Source organism: Prosopis cineraria, unplaced genomic scaffold, assembly GCF_029017545.1.
Source record: "Prosopis cineraria cultivar Desert tree isolate PC_DT_omini unplaced genomic scaffold, ASM2901754v1 PC1, whole genome shotgun sequence".
NCBI classification, from domain to species: Eukaryota; Viridiplantae; Streptophyta; class Magnoliopsida; order Fabales; family Fabaceae; genus Prosopis; species Prosopis cineraria.
The window spans coordinates 30,886,619-30,901,052 of record NW_026555332.1 but is presented as its reverse complement, the minus strand read 5'-3'; positions in this window follow the sequence as shown (position 1 = coordinate 30,901,052).

The window sequence follows — 14,434 nt, the reverse complement described above, 5'->3', positions numbered from 1 at the left end:
AGTATGTCATCCATATATAAAACTAGGAATATGAAATTATTCCCACTAAACTTTTAATACACACAATTATCAACAAGGTTTGCCTCAAAATCAAATGAGATAATAACTTGGTGAAATTTCTATTACCACTAATTGGAAGTTTGCTTTAGCTCATAGATAGATTTTCTTAATTTGCAAACTATTTTTTAAGTCTTTTAACGCAATTTTTTTAGTTGCACCATATAAATTGATTCATCAATGTCACCATTGATAAATGCTATTTTGATATCCATCTGATAAAATTAAAGGTAAAAATGTGCAACTAAGGCAATAAAGTTAAAGGTCAAAATGTGCAACTAAGGCCAAGATTATCCTAAAAGAGTCTTTCAAAGACACTAAGAGAAAGTCTCTTTATAATCAATCTCTTCCTTTTAGTAAAGCCTTTTTCCATAAGATGAGTTCTGTACACATTACCATATGCATCTTGTTTTCTTTTAAATATCCATTTGCAACTAATGGATTTTTCACCTTCTATCAATAGGACAAGTTCCCAGACCTTATAATCTTGTATGTGTTTATAGTTTTCATTCATTGCATCAATCCATATTTGAGAATTAAGGCCTTGTATGGCTTGATAAATGCTTATTGGAACACCATCCACCATACCATTCTCTTTATCATGTTCATGAAGAAGCACAAATCATTTGGAATTGCTTTTCTCCTTTCTTTTGTGGATCTACTCAATGGAGGTGGTTGTTGAGTTTTTTCCATGGAAATTTTTACTTGATTTTTCATGGGAATAATTACTTGATCTTGATTGGGGTTTTGTTCGGCAGTAACCTATTGAGGTTCTTGAAGTACTTATTGAATAACAAGAGGTATAGGAACTTGTATATTATTAAAATCATTTGTAGGAATTGGTTCAGGAATTGAAAAAAATTCTTCCTCAAAAGTAATGTTTCTAACCTTATTTCTCCCCCTAAACTCAATATCCTCAAAAAACTATGTCCTTCCTATCTCAAAGATATTATTAAATGTGGGATCATAACACTTGTGACCCCAAGAACGTTCAGAGTATCCAATAAAGTAATTGCTAATTGCTTTGGAGTCTAGCTTCTTTTCTTTAGGCCTATAAGGTCATGCTTCAGTCAGGCATCCCCAAATATGAAAATGCTTTTGACTAGGTTTGCTGCTTGTCTAAAGTTCAAAAGGTGTTTTATCAGTTGCTTTAGTTGGTACTCTATTTAAAATATAGGCTGTTGTCTTAATTGCTTCTCCTTAAAGTGACTCTAGCAAGGTAGAATGGCTAATTATACTCCTCATCATGTCTTAAAGAGTTCAATTTTGCCTCTCAGCTACACCATTCATGCTAGGTGACCTTCGCATTGTATATAAGGGACTATTCTTGATTCCTCTAGGAATTTAGTAAATAGTCCTAGACATTGTTCACCTGAACCATCATATTTATTGTAGTATTCAACACCACGATTAGATCTGACATTTTTAATTCTTTTGTTGAGTTGATTCTCAACTTTAGCTTTAAAAATTTTGAACATGTCTAAGACTTATGAATTTTCATGAATTAAAAATAGATACCCATACATAAAGTAGTCTTCCATGAATAATACAAAGTATTGTTGACCATTCCATGAAGGCTTAGGAAATGGTCCACAAATGTCTATATGTATCAATTCTAGGACATTTGAACATCTTTGGGAACTTGCTCCCTTAATTTTGGTTTATTTTTCTTTCATACAGTCACTACAAACTTTTAAGTTAGTAAAGTCTATATCATTTAAAATTCCAGTAGACACAAGTCACTCAATTCTTGGTTGAGAAATGTGACCTAATCACTTATACCATAATGACCTAGAATTTTCATTGTTAATTTTATGCTTAGTACCACGTGATGACACATGTAGGGTTTTTTGATAAGATGCAATCGCATCAAGTAAATATGAATTATCATAATATATTAAAGAACTAGAATCAATAATATTTGAATTAATAGATATTACTACCTTACTATTTTTAAATAAACAAAAGTAACCAAATTTGTCTAATGCAAAAAACAGAAACCAAATTTTGTCTAAAATATAGTACAACAAAAGTATCTATTAAGTCTAAATAATGACCTGTTCCTAATAATAATAAAAAATGACTGACTACTTATACTTCTACTAACTTGCCATCTCCTATAAAAATGCATCTTTCATTATCGATTGGCTTTCGATAACTCAAGCAACCCTTCATAAAACCACTTATGTGAATAGTAGTATAAGAATTTAATCACCAAGTGTTTCTAGGTATTCAAGATAAATTAACCTCAGAACAAACCAAATAAGTGGTGTAGCTTTCTTTACATGCCAAGCATGACACTTGGTATAATCTTTCTTTTAATGTCCAGTATTCTAATAGAAGAAACACTTACTCTTTTCCTAAGTAGGTTTCTTCTGATCAAGACCCTTAGCAGCCTTAAATCTCTTTATCTTTTTTTGCCCTTTCCTTTAGAGATGGATGCAGTATTAGCGCTTTTAGTGCTATCCTATTTCAATCTCTCCTCTTCTACAGGGTAGGAAATGAGCTATTTTAAAGTCTATTTTCTACTTTTGATAATTATAACTAATTTTGAAATGATTATAATGCATGGGAAGAGAGATTAAAACTAGATACATTAATAGGTCTTCATATAGTGAAAGCTTGAGTTCCTTAAGCTTAGAAGCTATATGAGACATTTTCATGATATATTCTCTAATATTTCCTTTGCCTTTATACTTCATAGAAATTAAGCATTCCAAAAGCATGCTTCTTTCTGCCTTATCATTTTTTGCAAAGCATTTCTCAATTTTAGCAAGGAAATCTTTAGCCTTGGTGATTTCTTCTGACACCACACTTCTAGAAGATTATGGAATGACGTACTTAATGATCATTAGACTTATATAGTTTGAGCAGCCATACTTTTCAAAGTACCTCCTTCAATCAGAGGGTTTTTCAATCCTTAATGCAAGGTCTAGATCCATACAGCCCAACACAATTTATATGTTGTCTTTCCATTCCTTAAAGTTTGTTCCATTCAAAATAGGGACATAATTGAAATTGCCAAATATTGATGAAATAGCAGGTAAAAGAAAAGAATATAATAAAATAAATCATACTCATAACAAAAATAAATTAATAGCAAATAAATTTAAATAATTAACACCTATGTGAAGATACTGTTACAACATTAATATTAAGTCTTTTGGACAATAATATTAATTGCACGTGGTAACTTATCACAAAAATCAAATCTTAACAATAATTACTGCTAAATAATAAATAATCTTTGGATTAAAAATATTTTTCACATGTAAGACTTTACAATTATCACACATTTATCATTGCAAGTGCATGCATAATTTGGTCAAGTATCAACCTGCCTTTGAGCTAATTAAAATACCCACATGATATTACACACACAAATAATCTATAATTCCTAAAAAATAATTTCACAAGAGGTCACTTTGATGACATTCCTATGCCAACTAGATCACTAAAAATAATAGATAAACTTTGAGAAATTAAATTAAATAAATGCCTTGTGTAATTATTTGAATTTAATTACAGGATTTTTTTAAAAAAATATAAAACATTTTAATATAATATCATAACAATATCTAGCCCATCTATCACAGTCAAGGATGAGCATATATCTTATCTAACTTCTAATGAAAAACAACATAATAACCCCATTCATTTGACAGGTAAAAAAAAAAAATAAACAAACTTTTATGGGCCCACCTATTGAAAATTTCAATTGGTAGAGAATCTACATGTGTAAATGCATCTTGATTTTTAATCAATTTTTTTAATGTGAGCCCCAGTGTAAACAAAAATTTATACATAATAATAATATATTATATTAAAAAAGTCAAACCAAATTTTTTTGCTTGTAATCCATATCCACCTCAAACTACCATGGGCTCCTTATTTTAGCATGCTTCCTCTGATTTTATTTATAAGTCACTTCTAATATATATAATTAAAATCAAGAAAAATTTTAAACTTCATTAACTTCATCGAAAAATTTAACAAAATTCTTCCTTTACCCTTAATAAATATTTTTAAATCTCATTATAGGTATTTTTAATCAAAGCATTTAATAAGGGCAAAAATATAAAGAGGAGCATTGAAAATTGTAAGTTCCTTATAAATAAGATCAATTTTTTTCTCTCTCTGTAGGACCAGAGGAATGTTTTATTTGTGAAATAGCCTTCATCTTCATCATGATTAAATTTTGAAAGGAAAATGGAGTGACTAGAAAAATTTAAAAAATGCTTTTGCATCTTTCCAAAAGTTTCAATCCTCCACGCTCATTATCATTTGTCCTTCATTCATTCCATATGTAGTTACAAATGCACAGGAGCAATGAAGGAATAGAATACATTTCTCTAAAGATGCCCATTTGATGCTTCCTTTATGAAAACTAATTTTGATGGTTGCTGGCCATAGATGTGTCTATTCTGTTCTGATGAGAGTAAACTAGATCTCTCAAGGGAAACTCAATCTACTTTTTGTCTCTCTAATGTTGCAGAGTTGGAACCTAGAAACTGAGACAATCATTTTTTTCAACACAAATCATGGATCGCCATTTTTCTTTCATTCATAGCAGTTGCCATCAGTTACCAAAAGTTAACGCTAGTAGCTATAACTAGTGATTGATAACAATTACTGCAACCACCAACCAAATGGGTGTTCTAATATGGGAATTTACCAAAATTGAATCACAAAACAAAATAAAAGGGTTCGTCTACATATATGGGAACAAATTCAAAATAATGGAATCTTAAAAAAAATGATTTCAGAGGTTGGAAGCAATGAAAAAAATCGCATTCAACCAAAAATAAATTGTCCTAAAAAATGATTATAGGAAAAGGCTTTAATACCAGTTGATAAATTTGATGAAATAGTAAATACAGAATCAAATCTGTATTAACCCATATGATCAATTCTATATTAATCCTTGGGAATAGAGATAGAACATGAGAACATACTAATGACTCTCTATATTTTTATATATTTTGAAGATTTTTATTAATCTTTTAGAGAGTTATCTAGTTATTTTTATTTATTTGTCTTGTGTTTATTGTTTATATTGGCGTTAGTTAGCTTGTTTTGTAAATATTATGTTTTGATTTTGTTTTAAAGTATTTTTTTTGTTAATTTGAGTCATTTTGGATTTTAAAAAATTCTACAAGAGCTTGGAAGAGATGAAAAAGGAAAATATAATGAACTTAATGAGAAAATTGAATTGCTATGGTCACCTCCTACAGTAGCCGCAATAGTGGGCTAATATTATAAGGCAAATTCTAAACTAGGAACAAAGCCTGCTACAACAGGTTTCATACTAGAAACACGTGGGATCAGTTTTTCTATCTAATAAAAGAGGAAAACTAGGGTTTTTTAAAGGAGGCTTTGTTTTTAACGTTCTTTGAAGGTCTAGAGGCAATTTTAGAGAGCTTGGGGCGATTTCGAAGCTTGAGAGCAAGATAAGTCATCACCATTCACATTTTCATTGAGTTTTTCTTCACTTCTCTCCTTCTTTCTCCTATGTATATGATTTGCTCCCATTATTCTGCTGATTTGAGATTTTATTTAGCCATGTATAGTTGAACCTTGATGCTTTGAAGTCCTACGAATTCATTTGCTCCGGTTGTATCTTGATTTACTGATTACTTTGTGATTAATAGATGTTTTATGTTTTAATTTTAGTTTTTATTTGTGTTGCTTGATGATTGGCCACCATTAAGTGATACTTTGGAGGAAGAGAATGAACTTGGGAAAGAAATTTCTATTTGGACCATTGGAATTGAATGATTAGGATTAACTATGGTTAATTTGCCTTTAGGATAGGAATGTACCTAAAGGGCCTAAGTGGTTAAAAGGGATTTGAATTTAATGCTATTGATCTAATTTTGGCAATGAATGTTAGGTTTAGAATTGAGAAGGATTTTGGGTAATTGGAAAATATTCAAGATTAATTCTAATGTCCTAGCCCTTAAAATTGAAATTAAAAGCAATTAATCAGTAAGTTGAGTACAATAGAGCAAATGAGGGATTAGAATTCTAGGGTGCTTTCCTAATCGTTTCTTAACTTTAAAGTGCTTTATAATTTTAGTTGTTTACTTTACATTTTTTATTTTAATTTGAATCATTTACCATTATAAGTTACTTGCTTGAGTTGAATGAAATTAAAAATTTAATATCCATTTTTTAATTTATTTAATTCTCTGTGGGATCGACCTTGACACATTACTATATTATATATTGACCCGTACACTTGCAGTATCCATTTAATTTTCCATGCATCAAGTTTTTGGCGCCGGTGTAGCGAGTCATGCTTCTAGTTTTTCATACATTCTATAGAAGTAAGAAATATTGCCTTTAAATATATACATACATTATAATAATAATATATTTTTTTATTAAAAAAAACTAACTAAATAATATTTTGTAAATATTTTTTTCTCTTATTTTTATTATTATTTTCTACCTCTCTCTTTTCTTTCCCTTTTTATCTGTCTTCATTTTTTTTATTGCTCTCTTATATTTATTGCTTTTGCCATTAGAAAAAAGAGAAAGGGGACGAAAAATTTGAATTTTATCTCCAGCCCCACGCAGTCTCCAATAACAGCTCTTTCTCTACACTCTCTCTCTCTCTCAGCTTCCGTACATCCATCGTGCTCCACTGTGATCTTTTCCTTGTCATCGCCGGTTATCGCTCAGCCGTGTGCCTCCACCGTGTCTGTAAGCTTCATCCGTAGCATTCACCTCCACTTGTTCCATGCCGTCAACAGCCACCTCTGCCCGCGCCTCCACTAACAACTCTGGCTCTTCCTGCGCCGTCAGTTCCTTCTTTCCATCTCTTCCCCAACCTCTGCTTGTTTCCAACTCTTTCCCCAGCTTCCGCCTTAGCTCCACCGTGTCTGTAAGCTTCCCCCGCAGCCACCACCCTCCACCGTGTCTCTCACTATTGACTGGCCCAGATCGTACTGCTCCATCTCTCCTCATTATCTCCTTTGAAGCTTCAACCAGCATCTTCCCATCTTTTTCCCAGTTTTCACTCATAGCCTACGCCGCACCTCATTCTTCCATGCCGACGACGCCCACAACGCCAGCATCTCCTTCCCTTCCATTCACCCAGCCTCCGCCGTCTATCTTTCCTCCACTGTGTTTGTGAGCTTCACACCGCCGTACCTTCTCCTTCCATCTCTTCCACCGTGTTCCCTAACTGTAGGCTGCCATTAGCTCTGTTTTTTTTTCGCCGTCAGCTTCTTTTTTTTTCCCATCTCTTCACCATCACCTCCACCGAGTTCCACGCCATCGTTAACACTGCTCGCGCCTCTATATCTCCCTCATTTACCTTCCTCTGCCGTCGTGGGTTTCTCCCCTGTTCAGTTCGCCTGAGTTCAGCTCGTGCTGTCATCGATCACGATCACCAAGTCTTCTCATGCATTCATCTCCTCTTTTCCCTGTCTCTCTCGTCGTCCCTGTGTGAGTGTTCTCCTCTAGTGTTCTATCGTCGACCACCGTAGGTATTCTATTCACTTCCTTAAGCTAAGTTCACATTTTAGGCATCCTGTCGCCCCCATTATGTGTTTGAGCATTTTTGCCATTTTTTTTTTATTTTCTCTCTTTCGTTGCTATTTAGTTGTTTTGTTTTTGAGTTGCAGTGCTGACTTGTGTCATTTCTTTCTTTCTTTCTTTCTTTTTTTTAAGAATACAAGGGCAAGACAAAGCTTGAAAATAGGGAGTGCAACTAAGAGGCACTCATATCACACAACATCAACTCTAGACAACCAATAGGACAAGACCAAAGTAATTCCGTATTAATCCTTATGCCATGGGCGGTTCTTGTTATGTAGTCAGCACATCTCAAGTTATCTCTGGAGGTTTGTTTGATAGTAACCTCTCAATCCCTGTAAATAAGCTCCCGAGTTATAGTCACTACATTCCTGATGACAGAATCAGCACAGCAATTTCTGAAAATCATGTTTACTGCATCCAAAGAATCTGAGAAAAGGTTAATTTTCTGAAAATTCTGTAATTTGCATACTTCTAAACCAGTCTTTAAAGCTAGAAGTTCAGCAAGGATGATAGAAACTCTCCCTAATTCTCGTCTAAATCCCAGAATCCACTGCCCGTGTTGATTTCTGATCACTCCTCCACATGTAGCATATCATTGCTGATTAATGGAAGCATCCACATCCATTCTGAGAAAACCTTCTGGAGGAGTAGATTTGTGTCATTTCTATTTGTCTGCACTATATCAATCTTGCTCTTGACTTTTATGGTGATTCAAAGTTTGATTTCTGGCTGTAATTCCCTTTCCCCTGTTTGGATTCGTCCCTAGAGTTTTATTTTGTTGAGCTTCAAATTTATATTTTTATGCACTATGAGCGTGACTTTGTTGGGTTGTACTATACTGAGTCACGTGCATTTTTTCTGTTTGTTATGGCTCTAGTCTTCACTATAAATGATTTTGGATGGCCAATGACTACTCATTGTAACGTTGTTCCAAGTTTTTCAAGCCATGTTTTTGCAGATTTTTTGAGCTATGTGCTATTATTTTGATAGCTGAATCATCTCTAGCATTTTTTTTCGGACTTTTGTTAATGTTTAATGGTTGTTACAGTTACATGCTTGGCTGAGGTTATGTGTTAGTATGCTGAAACTGGTTTTAACTTTCCTATGGAAATTCTTTGGAGCTACTTTGATGCTTTCATTTGTGAGGCATGACTGATAATACCCTTTGTCCTTTTTATTTGAAATTGATTATTTTGTTGAAAAAGGGAGTCGTTGCTTTTCCCTCCCTTATGTGCTTTTAATTGTTGCTCAAGTTCTATACTGGTTGTGATAATTGGATTGAATGAAGTGGATTGCTGTTCTTCTTCCACTTTCTTTGTCTTGTTTTTTGCATTTTTATTTCTCTATTTTATGCCAGTATTGTTTCTTACAGCTATAAGATGCCTCAAAAGAAAAGGCAGAAGAAAGGGGACACTTCTAGTGCACTTTTTGATAGCTTCCGGTTTCGCTCTCTCGCAAATCAAAAGCACTTCAATAATACCCTTATTGATAAGAAATGCGTTGAGGATTGCATCTATTTGGTGCAAGCATACAATTTGGCTCATCAAGCTTTTCATTGGCATAAATTGGCTCCCAAGTTTTGCACAAATTTAGGTGTTCGTATTCCAGTATTGGTGAAGGAATTCTATGCGAATGTTATTGCGGCTGAGAGGGATGATTACTATATGAGAGGTAAATTGGTTAAGATCATAATGGATATTATCTAGGAGCACTATGGGTTACCAAAATTTGAAGGAGAGTGTGAATATGAGACTATGCTTAAGGTGGATTGCATATTGAAAAATGTTAATCTTCCCTAATGGAAAGACATTCTTGACTGTGTTATGGAAGAGGGAGTAGAATCTATTTAGTTTGATGGTTGCTTGAAGTATGAATGCCTCTCCAAGAAGACTGTCTTTCGGAACACATTTATCTCTCAGAATATCCTCACCACTACTCATTCCTTTGACATGAGCAAGACTCGTGCAATAATGGAATATTGTATCATGACGTACAAAAAGGTGGATTTTGTTAAGCATATTCATCACAATATAAGGAATGTCATTGGGAATAATACCAAGCTATTAGCTTTTCCTCATATGTTGACAGATATCCTGACTAGCCATGGTGTCCTTGTCCTTGAGGCTGATACATAAAAACAGCCTAAAGTGTTCGTTTATGACAACATTAAGAAGTCGAAGGCTTATACAGGTGATGAACGAGTTCTAAGGAACCAAGCATGCACTAATGCACCACCTCAATCTGAGTTTGAGGGCTAGGTAAGAACTGAGATAACTCATTTACATAATCAGTTAAGTGATGTGCAGACTTAAGTAACCCACATCGCGGTGCAGCTATAGAAGTTACTTGATGCTTTTTATGGGCCACCACCTCATCTGCCTCCTCCACCACTTACTTACTAGAGTCTTGTGATCCTGTTGCCTACTCGCCTTGGTGCCCCAAGACCATCTGACCCCTCTTAGTGATCTTTTGTTTTATTTTGCTTGCTTTTGCATCATTAGTCTTTTTGGTGATTTTTAGGATTACTATACTTACGATTGCTCCTCCATTCGTTCCCTATCTCTTGTGTCTTGGATTACTGTATTACTTTAACCATTGCATAGTTATTTTGTATATGACTATGTGTTCTGTTCATTTATGGTGACAGATACAGGTTATGTCTAGATGATCTTCATTTGTCCTTCTCTATTCTCCATTCAACTCTTGTCAGGGGATTTTTTTGTGTCTCTCTCTCTTTCTTTTTGATAACATTGGGGACAATGTTATGTTTAAGTGTGGGGGAGGGTTTCATTGCTTTTTATTGTTTAGTTTGTGTTAATTTGTAAATATTTGTTACTTGATGTAATTAGTTTTGTTTGCTTAAAAAAAATTAAAAAAAATGTTGAAAACCTTGAAAAATCTCATAAAAATCTTTTTTGTTTTTTGTTTTTGTTTTAGTTTGTGAATATTGTTAAAGTTGGGTTGATTTAAACTTGAGAGGATTAATCTTGATAAGAAATTAGTCTTACCTTCTTAGGATTTTAGTAAATGAGCAAAGAATTGGATTTAGATAATCAACTTAAGGGAATCCATAAAGCTTGTGAGGATTTTGACTCTAAATGTTCATTTCTAAGAGAGAAAGTACATTTATTATAATTACATCTCTAGAACTTGTTTTGAATCTCTCTTGAGACTTAAAATACCTTTTTGCATTCACAAAGATGATTTAGGCCTTCTTTTTCCCCAAATATCCTGCCTATTCACATTTGATCCCTTGTTTACCCTTTGAACCTTAGCCTTTCCTTAAAAAAAAAAAAAAACTTTCATAGCCCTTTGTTTGAACCAAAATACCGTTTTATGTTTTCTCCTTTTTAATCACTTTAGTTGGTGCTAAGTATGGCAACTAGTGAAGGAATATTAAAAAAAAATTAATGAAAAGGAGAAGAAAAAGAGTCCATGTTTACTTAAAAAAATATTGAATATGCAAATACTTTGAAAGAGATGAAAAAGAAAGAAGAAAAGAAAGAAGAGAAGCAAATAATGGATGTATAAAAAAATAATGATGAATAAGAAGTATAATAAGAATAATGGATTGGTTGATCAATCTCTCATATGGTAACTCATATTCTTTGGGATATGTTTGATCATGCATAGCACTAATTGAAGTTGGTTTCCTTAGTCCTTAACCCATTTCATTTCATTATCCTACCTTATACATGACAACCCTTAAATAAGTCCTTTTGATTTGTGTATGCATTGAGATAACATAGTAGAGATTGAGATAAGAGACAAGCTTATGGTAGATGAGTCTCAATAGGTAGAATTGAGTGATACACAAGCTCTTAAAACACCTTGAGAATAGAGTGCTAATACTTAACCAGTGAGGGATAACCTTTGGTAATTTATCTTGGCCTAATTAGTTGCTTTGCTATTGAAACTTTTGGAAGGTAGGAAAGATTTCTTTGAAGGGAAAATTCTTGAAGGTTTGAAATTGTATTTGACTTTACAATATTTGCAACATTCTTTGTTTCTTTTGTTTTCTTATGGTTTTTGTGGCATTTGAACTCAAAAATCTTGAGGACAAGATTTGATTCAAGCATTGGGGTGTGATGACTCTTTATATTTTCATATATTTTGAAGAGTTTTATTAATTTTTTAGAAAGTCATTTAGTTATTTTTGTTTATTTATCTTGTGTTAGTGTTTATCTTGGTGATAGTTAGCTTGTCTTGTAAATATTATGTTTTGATTTTGTTTTAGAGTATTTTTTTATTAATTTGAATCATTTTGAATTTTAGGAAACTCTACAAGAGCTTGGAAGAGGTGAAAAAGAAAAATATAATGAATTTAATAAGGAAATTGAATTGTTATAGTTACTCGCTATAGCAGCAGCTATAGTGAGCCAATATTATAAGGCAAATTTTGAATAAAAAACAGAGCCCATTATAGTGGGATTCATACCAGAAACGTGTAGTATCAGTTTTTCTATCTAATAATAGAGGGAAACTAGGGTGTTTTGAAGGAGGCTTCATTTTTTACGTTCTCTGAAGGTCCAGAGGCAATTTTAGAGAGTTTGGGGCGATTTTGGAGCTTGGGAGCAAGATAATTCATCACCATTCACATTTCCATTGAGTGTTTCTTCACTTTTCTCCTTCTTTCTCCTATGTATCTGATTCGATCTCATTATTTTGCTAATTTGAGATTTTATTTAGCTATGTGTGGCTAAACCTTGATGCTTTAAAATCCTATGAACTCATTTGCTCTGGTTGTATCTTGATTTACGGATTACCTTGTGATTAACAAATGTTTTATGTTTTAATTCTAATTTTTATTTGTGTTGCTTGATGATTAGCCACCATTAAGTGATAATTTGGAGGAATAGAATGAAGTTGGGAAAGGAATTTCTGTTTGGACTATTGAAATTGAATGCTTAGAATTAACTATGGTTAATTTGCCTCTAGGATAGGAATGTACTTAAAGGACCTAAGTGGTTACAAAGGATTTAAACTTAATGCTCTTAATCTAATTTTGGTAAGGAATTGTTAGGTTTAGAATTAAGAAGGATTTTGGGTAATCAGAAAATATTCAAGATTAATTCTAGTGTTCTAATCCTTAAAATTGAAATTAAAAGCAATTAATTAGTAAGTTAAGTGCAATGAAGCAAATGAGAGATTAAAACTTTAGGGTGCTTTCCTAATTGTTTCTTAACTTTCAAGTGCTCTAAAATCTTAATTGCCTACTTTACATTTTTTTTATTTTAATTGGAATCATTTACCACTACTGCTTGACTTGAATGAAATTGAAAATTTAATGCCTATTTGCCAATGTATTTAATTCTCTATGGGATTGACCTTAACGTATTACTATATTGTATATTGACCCGTACACTTGCAATGTTCATTTAGTTTTTGTGTGCATCATTTGCTTTAATCCATTGCTTGTTTGGATATTCAAGTATGTGAATGAACATGTGTGTTTTCTATATTTGTTATTGGAGGGAATTTTTGTATGTTTCCAAGAAGGGGGACGAGAGCATTTCAACTAATCAGCTAAATCAGTGAACATAACTCCTATTTATAAAGTTAATAGGTTTATGATATTTATGATTTGGCTCCTAAACAAATCATAAATATCACCTCGGTTGCTACACATTTATTCCACCACAATTATGCCTCTAAGTCTTAAAAATTTTAATCTAAAAAGATGTCTTTATTTAAACTTAATTAAATAATGGCCACACATTTTTAGGATATGCATGTGTGATCCCATATGTTATTGTTTATTTCAAATAAAAAACATTTAGGAAAATTTCTTCTAAAGATTTTAGAATTGTAAATAAGCTTTTTAAATAGCAAACTCCCAAAAGAGTATAATAGAATACAAGGAAAGTTTATAAATTAATAAAATAAAGAGTTTAGTTTGAAAACTTTAATGCAATAGGTAAACCAATGAATGTAATAAGCTAATCTATTTAACTACTCACTTAATTAAGATTCTATTTATAGCATGAAGTAGATTATAGCTATTAGAGACTTCAACTAGTTGTTTAGAACTGTTGCATTACCTTTCCAAGAGTTGAAATTGAGCAAAAGCACTTTTTTTGAGAAACTCGTTAAGTACATGTCAAAGAACTAAAACATGTGTGTTTTAGGTTACCCTGGCGAAGATGAGTAGTGCAAGAAGGCTTCAATGAAACTTATACTAGAACACACAATGATGCTCTCTAGAACTTGCATGGTTTAACATGATAGAACCACAAGCTTGTTAGAACATTGAAACAGGTACAGGAACATTTTGGAACACACAATGATATGATACAAGTAGGCGACTTCTTGAACATATTGAAAAACACAAGTTTTAAACACATAGAATAAAATGGATTAGCTTAGGTGTTCAAGGCTTTAGAATTAGGCAAAACTTGAGTAGCATATTAAAACTCATCATGATCATACTAGAAAGCATGAGGATGATTATGTACTCAAAGACGTGAAGTGGACTCAAAAATCATTATGGCATAAATTGATCCTCATGAGGATGAGTAGTCCATAAACAATCTTACCATTATTACATTAAAACTCATGATTTTTACCACTGAAACTTGCTTGTTTTAAGTACATAAAACAAAGCTCTTCTTGGCCGTACTAAAACTCATGAGTTTCACCATTGAAACTTGTGTGTTTGAGTAGGCCAGAGACAATAGCTGGAGCTCTAAAACTTGTGTGTTTCATTCTGAAACTCGCATTTTTGAGCCCAAATATGTTCTAAAACTTTAAACCTTGTGAGGGACTATTTTAGAACTCTTGAGTTAGAGATCCAACACTCAAAGAAAAATGAATGCATTTATCTATAACA